Source organism: Ailuropoda melanoleuca, chromosome 5, assembly GCF_002007445.2.
Source record: "Ailuropoda melanoleuca isolate Jingjing chromosome 5, ASM200744v2, whole genome shotgun sequence".
Lineage (NCBI taxonomy): Eukaryota > Metazoa > Chordata > Mammalia > Carnivora > Ursidae > Ailuropoda > Ailuropoda melanoleuca.
The window spans coordinates 81,312,880-81,326,464 of NC_048222.1; positions in this window are offsets into that span (position 1 = coordinate 81,312,880).

The window sequence follows — 13,585 nt, forward strand, 5'->3', positions numbered from 1 at the left end:
GACAATTATCATATGATTTCTCTCATCTATGGAACATAAGAACTAGGAAGATAGGTAGGGGAAGAAAGAAATAAAGAAAGGGGGGGTAATCAGAAGGGGGAATGAACCATCAGAGACTATGGACTCTGAGAAACAAACTGAGGGCTTCAGAGGGGAGAGGGTTTGGGGAATGGGATAGACCGATGATGTGTAGTAAGGAGGGCACGTATTGCATGGTGCACTGGGTGTTATACGCAACTAATGAATCATCAAACTTTACATCAGAAACCAGGGATGTACTGGGGCCTTGGGTAGCGCAGTCATTAAGCGTCTGCCTTTGGCTCAGGGCGTGATCCCGGCGTTCCGGGATCAAGTCCCAAATCGGGCTCCTCGGCTGGGAGCCTGCTTCTTCCTCTCCCACTCTCCCTGCTTGTGTTCCCTCTCTCACTTGCTGTCTGTATCTCTGTCAAATAAATAAATAAAATCTTTAAAAAAAAAAAAGAAACCAGGGATGTACTGTACGGTGACTAACATAATATAATAAAAAAACATTAAAAAAAAAAGAAGAAGGCCATAGGATAACAGACACTTGCCAGCCGTGCTCTGCTCAGGGCATTTGGGGTGGAGGCTTATGTGCAAAGTTGCAGTGGAGGGAGAAAGTTTGGGCATTCACCAAGAGCCCTAGAGGATGTCATCCTAATATTTTAGAAAGATCCACCCTTCTGGCAGCAGTAGGGAGGATGGGGCTTGGGGGGCTGGGGTTGGGAAAGTATGGGTTAATGAGGTCAATTCCTGTGCGAATCAAAGGGACTGATCCCGTAGAGGCTGAGAAGGCACCAGCAGGACTGGTGACCAACAGACAGTCTGTGGGGGATCCTGCAAGACCCTCTTGAGGTTTCAAGCTCGGGGATCTGGATGACAGGTGGTACTGTCTACCCACCCAGCAAGGGAGCAGAGGGAGGAGCAGTTTGTAGGAAGGGGCAAAGGAGTGGTGAAGGGCCATCCTCTCTGTAGGAGCAGATGCACTGCACATGAGTTCATCAGACACAGCTTTATTAAGATGGCTGGTGAATGCCCCTGCATGGAAAAAGCAGCACAAGCACAGTTCTGGTACCAGGAACCTCAATGATAGAACCAAAGTCCTTTTCCACTGAAATCTTAGAGGCCACTGCTTGGCAAAAGCAAACTCAGGGCTCCTGCATTAGATCTAAGAACAGGTACATGCAGAAAAGGAGGACAGTGACAGAATCTGGTAAAAATAGTGGAGAAAAAAGAAGCAGATGTCATTGCAGGCCAAGGTGATCAACTGTCCCAGCTTCCTTGGGACTGCCCTAGTTTTAACACTGAACCACCCTCTCAAATGCTGGGACCCAAACTTCTCCTGCCACCCCCTGTCTCCAGCTAACCAGACAGTTGGTCACCTTCTGTGTGGGGCCCATGTGGTTTTCCAGGATTGGGTGGCCTCTTTCCAGCACTGGCCTTACTCCAGTGGAAGTCAAAATAAGCTCACACTGTCATGGGTTGCTTCGTGGAGCTGGTTGAGTCCCTAGACTCAGCAGGCCTAAAACTAATACCCAGACTGGAAAACCAGACTCTTCAGTGATGTAAGCAAACAATTCTCTCCTTAGTTTAATAGATTTGAATTGAGATTTCTATTATTTGAAATAGAAAGGGACTTGGACCCACCAAGGAAAAGAACCAATGAATGTTCTGCCTTTCCTGGATTCTGAAGCTGGGTTTCTGAGTTGTAAGGCCCCTTGGGTGGGGAGGACAGCCCTCAAGCCCTTGCCAGATCCTCCCACTCTGCTCCCAGTATGGGACAACTGTTCCATTCCCACATGCCAGTGAGGGTGGGAGGGGAGAAAATCTAAAACAGGCCCTCAGATGTGGGACAAAGGATTAATAATCAGCTGATACATATAGTTGCATATATCAGTTTTTCCCTCACTGCTTTCGTTCTTGAAAATCAGATGGTTTCTCTTCTTAAGCACGAGCAGGAGAAGATTTGAACTCTTTAACAGACCATCAAGTTAGGACTGCAGGCCTGGCCCAGAGAGAGGGTGGCCCCAGTCCATTTAGCTCCTCCTTACCACATGAACCTCCCTCACGGTAGAGAGAAGACATTCCTTCCCCTGTAAATGGGGGGAAATACATTCATAAAAAGGGTATAAAGGAAAGAAGGGGCCTGGCCCTTCTGGATGCAAGGGATAGTTGGGGGAAAGGGGCAAAAGAAGAAGGGTGCAGAGCTGGAGGACAGCAAATAAGTTCTGCTTTCCAGCTCTCCACATTCAACTCCCAGCTTGGGGTCAAGTGGGGGAATACTGGTGGTTGTGGGGGATGGGGGTCTAGATAAGGTGAGAAATACTCCAAAAACAGAGGGCTTCTGGCAGCCAAGCCCCATCACTGAGCTCTAAGGAGACCTCCTGGACTCCCCACCTGACTTGCACTGGGGGCAGGGCCTCACCGAGGTATGCTGGGCAGAGTGGATTGGAGGGGATTCAGATGTCAGCTTTCCAGGTGACCAGGGTGCTGTAGGAGCTCAGGAGCTGGCTGCCAAGCTCTGGTGGATAGTCTTGGTGAGCACAGAGACTGGGGGGTGAACCACTGGTGCTGAATGGGTCCCAGCAAACCCCAGGGCCCACAGCACCAGTCAGAGCTATTATGGGATTGGTTTAGGGCAGCAAAATATGGGGGAGGGGTGCCAGGGGATTTCAGGAGGAAGCAGGACAAGAAAGCAGAGGAGGCATTCCAGCTGTGTGTGGGAGGGGGGAGGGAAGTAGGGAAAAACAGATTAAGGGGCAAAAGGAGAAAAAAATAGAAGTCACAGGAAATGCTCAAAAAGGTGATAGCTCTGGCAGAGGAATTGGCAGGGTGGGCCTGCAGGGGAGGAAACAGTGTTGTCGGCAGTCCTGGAAGCAGGCTAGGCCAGGGTGAGGAGCTGGAGGCGGGAACAGGCAGCAAGAGTGATGGGTTCAGGAAGAGAATAAATAAGGTGAAGTTTGTAGGCAGGATGGAGGCTGGGCTTTGCAGGAGAAAAACTACAAGTGGTGAGGACACCAAAGCTAGACCTAAGAGGGAGAGAGAAGGAAGTGGGGAGAGCACTGTGGCCGAAGCCTTGGAGGGTTGATTGATATTACACATCAACAGCTCAAAGAAGCAACGATGATGTCAACAGTACACGTCCCCAGAGAAAAGTGCTTACAGGACGTAGCCTCCACAGAGAATAAGAGCTGCTATCATTCCAGGCAGCTAAGCCTTTCATAGGTTCCTCTAGTTCCACACAGGTCCATACAGGGTATATGGAGGCTAGAGCCATTTCAACACCACCTTTCAATGACTCTAATTTGCCAAGGAGCACCATTTTCTTATGAGCCAAGAAGAAAGAAAGAAAGAAAGAAAGAAAGAAAGAAAGAAAGAAAGAAAGAAAGAAAGAAAGAAAGGAAGGAAGGAAGGAAGGAAGGAAGGAAGGAAGACATGGTGGCAGACAAAGGCATGCTATTAATTGCAAGATACATCCTGATTGCAGAGATAGTAAAACATGGGGGTGAGAAGGGAACCTGTGTATATTAAAGTCAGTGAAATACAGTGTGACAAAGAGCCAAGCATGGGTTGTACACATAGCTATAACAAAGGCACAGTGCTTATTCGAGTTCAAGTTCTGTTGATGTGAAATGATAATCACATCACGGAGTCAGTGTGCTACAACCTGATAGTCATATCATGATGATCAAATGGGCAAACATGACTCATAAAAAAAGGAGGGATCAGAGCACCTGGGTGGCTCATCGGTTAAGCATGCTACTCTTGATTTCAAATCAGGTCATGATCTCAGGGTCATGAGATCAAGTACCACATCAGGCTCCAGCGAGGAGACTGCTTGAGATTCTCTCTCTCCCTCTCTCTTTGCTTCACCCCGCCCCCAACTCTCTCTTTAGAAAAAAGAAAGGAGGGGACCACAATGCCATACCACTTCACACCCCTTGGGATAGCTGTTATCAAAAACAAACAAACAAATCCATAAAACAATGTTGACAAGGATATGGAGATTTTGTTGATCAAAATGTAAAATAGTGCAACTACTATGGAGAACAGTATGGCTGCTCCTCAAAAAAAATCAGATACAGAACTACCTACCACATGGTCCAGCCATTTCACTTCTGGGTCTATACCCAAAAGAATTGAAAGCAGAAACTCCAACAGATATCTATACACCCATGTTCATAGCAGCATTATTCACAATAGCCAAAAGGCAGAAGCAGCCCAAGTGTCTATCAAGAGATGAACAAATAAACAAAATGTGATATAGACATACAAATAACTATTATTCAGCCTTAAAAAGGAAGGGAAGACATTATGCTAAACAAAATAAGCCAGATACAAAGGGAAAAATCCTGTATGAGTCCACTTATTATGAGGTACCCAGAATAGTCAAATTCATAGAGACAGAAAGTAGAATAGTGGCTGCCAGGGACTGGAAGGAGAGGAAATGGGGAATTAGTGTTTACTGGGGACAGAGTTTCAGTTTTAGAAGATAAAGTGAGTTGAGATGGATGGTGGTAATGATTGCACAGCAATGTGGATGTACTTAATGCCACTGAACTGTACACTTAAAAATGGTTAAAATAGTAAATTTTGTGTTATATATATTTTATCACAATAAAAAATATAAAATAAAATAATAGAAAAATTTCAAAGGAGGTAGTGAGGAGAAAGGTGATTTGGTGGATGGAGACTTCTCAGATCTGAGGTGGCAAAGGGTGGGGAAAATAGCACACTGGCTCCACACAGCAGACCAGGTGCTCTCTGTGCTCAAGGTTCTGAGTGGTGGATTCAGAAAGAGAATCAACAGAGAGGAAAGGTTGGTATAACAAGAGTAGTAGTTGTGAAGGAATATGGCAGCAAACATTGAGATCTGCTATGTGCTAGGAATTTGGTTAGACATACAATGAGGCACAGCATGAAGACATGGGTTTATGTCTAACAGAATTTATAATCCAGGAAAGGAAACAGAACACCTGAACCTGAGTCCTCACGTTTGGACACAAGATGGTCCCTGCTGCTTCCAGGGGGACCCAGGCTCATGAGCCCATCTTAGCTCTTCCAGGAATTCACTGATGTCTCTGAGCAAGCTACTTGACTTCTCTGAGAGTCAATTACTGTAATCATAAAAAGAAGGTGCCAGACTAAAGGGCCACTGAGGTTACACCAGGAGTTCATAGGAAAAGAGAACACATAATGCTATGCTATAAACGATTACCCTTGAATCTTACAGATTCAAGAAATATTGGAGTCATTAGTTCTTAAAATTGTCCAGATAATATCCTCCCCTTTCAAAATTATGGTGAAAACCATGAACAACACCCAAGAAAAAAAATTGAGCGCTATTCCCATATTCCACATAGCCAGTGATTATAAGCAAAAAATATTGCACACAATTCAGGGGGCATGGGCCTCTGAAGCCCACCCCTAGAAGACCCCAGAGATTCATGAAGTCCAGGTTAACATTTTTTGATCTAAGTCTGAGGATCTAATATAAAACATGTTGAGTATAGTTGATAACATTGTATTCTATAATTGAAATTTATTAAGAGTGTAAAACTTTTTTTAAAAAATTATTTATTTATTTGAGCAAGAGAGAGCAGGGGGGAGGAGCGAAGTTGGATGGAGACATACAATCCCAAGCAGAATTTCACACTGAGCATGAAGCCCAACGAGGGGCTTGATGTGGGGTTCAATCCTACCACCCCAAGATCACAACCTGAGCCAAAACCAAGAGTCAGTTGCTCAACCAACTGTGCCACCCAGGTGACCCAAGAGAGTAAAACTTAAATGTTGTCTTATGTACACAAAGAACCTTTGTTGTAGTTCTTGGAGATGAGAAAACTGAGAGGAGGGACAATAGAAAGGAAGACCATGGAGCTCTGGTTGACCAGTATATACAGGCAGTGGGATTTAGGAGGAAGGGAAGAAACTGTGTTTGTGAACGTAGATGCTCTTGTTCAACCTGTAGCTACAGGGAAAAGTTTTCCAAAGATGGTTTCTTTTCTGCCTGATGGTAAAAGAAAGACACATCCATGACAAATCAGGAAAAGAGAGTCAGGATGGGAAGAAGCCCGACATTGACATAGGAAGTAAAATCCTTGGAAATTGTATTTAAAAAAAAAAAAGACAAACAGGGTTAGAGTATGTTCCCGCTCCCCCCCCACACACACACTTGCTAATATTGTCAAGACAGCTTATCAACAAGGGAAGTAGGCTAATGAGATGGCCTGGATTTATAAGGCTTAAAATGTACAGTGGAATGTGCAAAATGGGATGTCTGAGCTCCTAAGAAGGCTGGAAGTGCTTCTGGTTCTGTCCCTGCTGCCCCAGGCAGTGCTTGGCACATCACAAGTGCTTGACAAATATTTGTAGAATAAATGATGCTTGGGGGACCATGCAGTGGTAAGAGTGGGGTGAGGAGTACAGTCAGAAAAGAGTAAGAAAATAATAAAATAGGGGCAGGATAACCCAAGGGTGGAAAGCTCTCCTGCCTGCCCATGGGACAGTGCATGCAAGAAACAAACAGACAATAAAAGTGCAAGTCCAACAACTGCCATAGGCTGGAGACAGCTGGGAGGGTTTGTAAGGCTCACAGACAGGGCACACATCCTCAGGCTGCCTATGGCCCCAGGAAGCCAAGAAATTGACTAAGGAGGCCCGAGGTCCAACAAACATACAATCACAGGTAAAAGCAATGGAGTAAAGTTCAAATAAGCAAGTTAATGGGAAGGAGCTGGGCAGAAGCTGGAGAGAAAGAAGGGCTAGATTTGATTGGGGCAGGCCAAGAAGGCAGAACTGGGTGTGCTGAGACTGGCCAGAGCCTTCATCCAACACTGAGGCTGCTCTCAGCTAAACTTAGGAGACAACTTTAGACAACTGGAATTATCCTAAGAAGACTGCTGTATCAGAAATTGCATTTGGCCCCTAGGAACAGAGACCCTCTTCCCAAAATGATTTAAACCAGGTAGTTGTTTATTTTTCTCTCACATAAAAGAAGTCTAGAGATGGACACTTGAGCTAGTACAGAATGTTCCTGACAACTTCCATTTTTCTGCCCTGTTACCTTTACTGCCTGCTGATTTCCCTCTTTAACTTTCCTCATGGTCACCAGATGACTGCTGTTGGCCAGCAGTTTAACTGGAGTCCATTCAGCCCTGCACTAATGGTCTGCTTCCTTGGGCTCTGTGCTCATCAAGACCACCTACCGCAGCTTTACTGCCAGCCCCTCACCTCTTGCATGGTCCTATCCATGCCCCAAGTCACCCAAGTAGCTCAGAAAAGCGCACATCAGAGTCCCCACCAATCCACTCTGCCCCAAATAACTTGATGAAGCCCTGTTACAAATGGGATGGGGGTAAAGAGTCCAAAAGGAGGTCTCCTTTAGAGCTCAGTCATGGGTTTTGGCTGGACAAACGCCCTTTGCTGTTGAAGCATCATTCAGAGTGGAGAGCAAAGAACCAGAATCCTGTCTTTCTTTGTTCCAGCTCTGCACTCTTTTTTTCTCTGCCACCCATCTACATTTCAGGAGGAGGAAGGGGGGAAGGCAGAGGCACTTATCAACTGAGTTAGCCCTTAGAAAGTTGACCTGAAACTGTCATCTTCTGCATGTTTCCTATTGCAGAACTTACAGGGCCATTCCAACTTGTGCATGGAGCTAGCAATGACTGCAACAGGGAGAGAAATGAGGTTTGACAGTGATGACCACTCTGGGCCATTGTTGGGTTTCAAGTGGAGAAAAGAGAATGTGATATAATGTTTGAGGGCTATAAAGGATAGATTGAGAGAAAATTTCAAGACAAGTTGTGGAGAATAAAGCATTTTGTTTTTGCTGTATGCCCACATTGTTTCCCATGAAAATAAATCCCTGTCTAGAGGGTAACACTGTGGGTCAGAGAAAAGAGCTCTGCACTATTTGACAGGCAGTCTGAAAACACGGGCTTGGCCATTGCCTAGCTGTCTAACTGTGGGCAAATCACTTTTCACCTTTGGGCCTCAGTTTCCCATCAGTAAATGACACCTATGTTTACTTCCAAACCCTGAATCTACTTGTTCTCAAATCGACCATTTCTGGGAAAAAGAGCTCTCCTGGGTGCGATGGTCTTGAACAACAAAAGGTGTATGGAGGGGAGTGAGACCTTTGGCAAGGTTTTCTTCTGTGTGCACAACAGAAGAAGTGAACAGAATAATGACCCAAGAGAGAAGGGAGAAGGTCAAGGTCAATGGCATCCCTGAATAAGATTCAAAATCCTACCGGAAGTAACAAATCATTGGTACAAGTGCCAGTTATCTAACACCAGTAGAACAACCAAAGAAGGTCAGAAAAGTCAGATATTTACTCAAAATAAGAGAAAATATTAAACATGCCAACGCAGGTCAGGCTCCCTGGCATAGAAAAAGGCCTTTTACAGAAAACTATAGAAGATGTAAAACTGGCCAAGATGATAAGCAGAAAATCACTGTTAAAAAATGTCCAAATCATCTGCAAGTAGGATGGGAGCATAAAGAGTAAAAAACCATGAAGAAATGCACATGGAGGCCATGTTCTGTGACATAATAAGCCCTTAGCTACCAATGGGTCAATAGCCAGCTAGTACACTGAGGGAATCAAAAGATACAGCTCCACCCCCTGCCTGAGGGAGATGATGATCCAGCTGGGAAGTTGGGAGGTGGAGGGAGATCAGCGCAGTCAGCAAAATGCTGCACCCTGGATATGCAGCAGAATCACCTGGGGTGTGAGTTTGCTCCAGCTGCTCTAACAAAGTTCCACAGACTGGGCAGCTTCAACAACAGAAATTTACGTTCTCATAGTTCTGGAGGCTGGAAGTCTAAGATGAAAGTCCTGGCAGGGTTGGTTTTTCCTGAGGCCTCCCTCCTTGGCTTGAAGATGGCTGCCTTCTCCCTGTGCCCTCACATGGCCTTTCCTCTATGTGTTTCTGTGCCCTAATGTCCTCCTCTTCACTGGTCATATTGCATTAGGGCCCGCCCTAATGTGAGCCTCATTTAACTTAATTACCTCTTAGAAGATACTATACACAATCATTTTCTGAGGTACTGGGGGTTAGGACTTCAACATTTGAATTTGGTGGGAGTGGGGGACACAATTCAGCCCAGAACTCCTAGGGAGCTTTTGAAAGTACTGACACCCAGACTCCACCTTTTAGACATTCAGAACATTTGGTTTGGCCTGAGGCGCAAAGAATTTTTTAGAATTTAAAAACGGTTTTTAGTTTCTTGGGAAAACAAAACAAAACAAAACTCCCCAAGTGATTCTCAGCCAGTGTTGAAAACCACTAAGCTAAAGTAACACCTGGACAATACTGTATGGCAATTGCAGGCCAATTCAAGTGTTAAGTCTAGGTACAAGAGAAATTCATAAAAGGAGAAACTGGTCATTGAGGCAGAGAATTTGAACAGGATCTCCCAATGGGTCTTTGGGAGATGGGAAGATGTGCATGACAGGGCAGGGTGAGGCCTGCAGCAGCGTTGTGAATGGGGCCTTGCTCGAGGGAGTGAACTCCCAACTCTCAGGAGTGGTGATGTCGCCTGGTTTGTATATAAGCAGCTGCACACTCGGGAGCCATGGAGGACTTCTGAGCAGGGGCATGATGATTGCCCAAGATCAACCAGCAGGGTGAATTGGAGGGCCTGTGAGGAGGATATTGTCATGGCAACAGTACACACACACACACACACACACACATGCATGCTTGCACAAAATGGGCAATACATAAATACATAATGAATATACAACCACAGCTCAATAACAGTTCATGAAACCTCAAGAACCCTTAACTGTGCATAAGAAATCATGCAGTAATCTTTCATCTAGTTTGGAATAGGGTTAACGAATCTACACTGTTAGGGGACAGTGGTTCTATTCATGGGGGAAGGGAGAGAGGGACTGAAGATTGGAGCACACTTGAGGACAGCTCTGGAACTCTAATTCCTGATTCTTGAGCTGGTAGTGGTTACATTGGTTTGTTCAGTGATAACTTACTAAATATAGCTGGCTCTACACTCCTGATTTACATCCTCTTTTGGATGTATGTTATACTTTAATAAAAATAAAGTTTAATGTAAAAAAGAAGCTTCATGATATCCCATTGATTAGACTTAGTGAATATATTTAACCAATACCCTATGGGTATGCATTTCTTACTGTGATTATTATAGATAATCCTGACATAAAACACCCTTGTAAACATAAAATTTTTTTTAAAGATGATTTTTTTTAAAGATTTTCTTTATTTATTTGACAGAGATAGAGACAGCCAGCGAGAGAAGGAACACAAACAGGGGGGAGTGGGAGAGGAAGAAGCAGGCTCATAGCAGAGGAGCCTGATGTGGCTCGATCCCATAACGCCGGGATCACGCCCTGAGCCAAAGGCAGACGCTTAACCGCTGTGCCACCCAGGCGCCCCTGTAAACATAAAATTAAAAGAAAAAAAGAATCTTTTAAGGCCAACATATGTAAAGTTCTTTTCAGTTTACAAAGTGATTATATATGTGTATGTATGTACATAAATATATTTACATGATATATAATACATACGTATGTGTGTGTATATATGAATACACATACATATTATCTCACTGCTCCTACCATAACCTACAAGGGAGAGCGTGGGAAACCCCACTGAACAAAGGAGAAATACGAAGCCTGGCATAGTTCCAGAGTTTGTTTGTCCCTTGGCCTCTGGGTCACAAATGAAAGGCCAGGCTCCGCCAGCCTTCAGACTGCCAACACCGCGGCTCTCCCTCAGGGTGCCTCAATCCGTTGTTGATGAGGGCTGGTCGAAAGCAGAAGAGAAGCAGCCCATTCTTGATGAAATGAAAACCAAGGACGACAAGCCCTTAAAGACCACACCACGGGGAAGACACTGTGACTGGTCTGAATTCAAAAACAGGAAGGGGGAAACCAGCACAGGGCAGATTTGGAATCAGTCCATGAAGTAGAATGAATAACTCCAAATCCTGCTTTCTCTGACACTTACGGCGGCCTCCATGAGCGGGACCGCTCGTTTCCTTGAGAATGTTTTTGTCATTTTGTCATCATGTTCACATGGTGGGAGGTGGTGGGGAGGAGTCTTCAAGGCGCCACCAGAGGACAGGTCCTACTGAGGAAGGAAAGGGAGCAAAGACCAGGGACAGACCTAGCCTGAGGAGGGGGCATAGGAGTCCAGGCCAGGCGGTTTCTCTTTCTACAATCTTACCACTGTGTAGCAGTCAGGGTTCTCCTGAGAAACAGAACCAGCAGAATGTATAGAGAGATACATGGAGATTTATCATGAGGAACTGCTGCAGGAGACTCAGGAGGCTGAGGGGTCCCACAGTCCACCATTACCAGCTAGAGGCCCCGGAGAGCCAGGGGAATGGATGGTGTCATTCCTGGTAGAGTCTGAAGGCCCAGGAACCAGGTGTGTCTGAGGGCAGGTGAAGATGGAGGTCTCAGCTCAAGCACAGAGCAAATTCTCCCTTCCTTTGACTTTTGGATCTATGTGGGCCTTCAGTGGATTGGACGATGACCACCCAGGTTAGCGAAGGTCATCTTCTTTACTCAGTTTAGTGACTCAAATGCTAATTTCTTCTGAAAACACCCTCACACACATACACACCAAGAAATAATGTTTTACCAGCTATCCGAACACCCCCTTAGCTCAGTCAAAGTGACACATAAAGTTCATCACACACTGGTTCCAACATATGATATAAAATAACCTGGGGCAACCCTGGGATGCAAGAACAGTAGGAAATCCCTGTTTTTCCTCCTTAGGTGTAGCAACAACTGGCTAGAACTGTACTCTATGACCCTTCATTGGATGCAGGCAGAACCTTCTTTTCTCCTCCAGAGACTGAATAAAAGCAGTTTTTCTGTGATACATGGATATGCAAGAGACTGCATGATGCAAAACTTAAATCTAGAACTTGCTGGGCAACCATTCAACCCTCAAAGCTATTTCCTTCCTTGCACAATGAGGATAATAGTGTCTACCAAGAGTTTTGAGATGATGGGTTTGAAGATCCTGGTACAGAGTAGGACATTAATAAAGATTAGTAGGTCTCCCTTATGGCTTAGTTTTTTGGTAAACAATCGTCTCTTTGGCTATACAATCCAATATATTGATTTATGGCGTTATCTCCAACCAAAATCCAGGGGAGGTGATGCCCTATCTCCTCCTGAGCTCCTCTTTCTTCCCTGAGCATCCACAGTGCTTTATCTCTCTGCCCTCATTTCTCACGCTGTCTCATTGATGTGCGTGCACATGGCTTATTTCTCCTACCACTCTAAGAGATGGTTGGGGTGAGAACTAAGCCATTTATCTTGAGGTCCCCAGTGCATAGCTATGCACAGAGCACAGCACATGGGAGGTGCTCAGGAAATGTTTGTTCAGTGACTAAATGAGGGCAATTGTCCTCCACCCCTTACTGCAGTTTCTGTTACCCACCATCAGCAACCATCCAGAAGTAGATGAACCTCCTTCCAACCTATTGTCAGAAAGTCAGTCTAACACTACATCACAGCGCCTGCATCATTCACCTCACCTCACTTCATCTCTTCATGCAGCCATTTTAGCATCTCACATCATCACAAGAAGACAGATGAGTGCAGGACAATTTTGAGAGAGAAAGAGACCACATTCACATAACTTTTATTACAGTATATTGTTATAATGGTTCTATTTTATGATTAGTTATTGTTGTTAATCTCTTATTGTGCCTGATTTATAAATTAAACCTTATCAAATGTATGAATGTATGGGAAAAACATAGTATGTATAGGGTTTGATACTATCCACAGGTTCAGGCATCCACTGGGGGTCTTAGAACATATCCCTTGTGAATAAGGGGGAACTACTGTAAACAGTCGAACATTCATTGGACAGAATGGCCATATGATTCTCAATCTGAGGCTGACCTGATGTAGGGTCAATGAGGTCAATGTTAGGATTTAAAAGCATTTGAGGACCTTTTGGTTGTCTGACAGTATTTGGAGCCTCGATACTCTTTGAGGCTCTTCAGTCCATATGCAAGAGTTAAAAGAAATAAAAGTTTATACTCACTCCTCCTTGGGCTAAGCCTGATGTATAATAAGCGGCACTCAAGCCACTTCCCTTGCTTATCTGTTATGCTGGGCTAGGCCCCCCAGGAGCTTGGTGCTGTTGCCACTGAACCCCAGGAGTCACTCTGAGAGTGAAGGTCAGCATCTGATGGTATCCACCTTGGTCAGTCAGGGTTCCCTTGAGAAACACAGGGCACAGTCAAAGGGTTGATTGTGAGAGTTTAAGGAGGAAATATGGGTAGAATGTCCAACATTGTGTGTCCAACAAGGGACAGTGATGTGCCTATGATATGACAACAGTGGGAAGTTTTTACTGCCCCTGCGCCTGAAACAGTGAAGGGAGGAAAGAGCATTGCTGGACCAGTGAGAGGTAAAGCTACAGAGCAAGCACCCAATGGCCTCGAGTAGAAAAATGCAGACATTGCCAAAGCTGTGGCCTGGCAGTGGATGGGAAAACAAAGAGCCCAACTCTGTCTTCTCACCCTGCCATTGGCCAAACCCAAA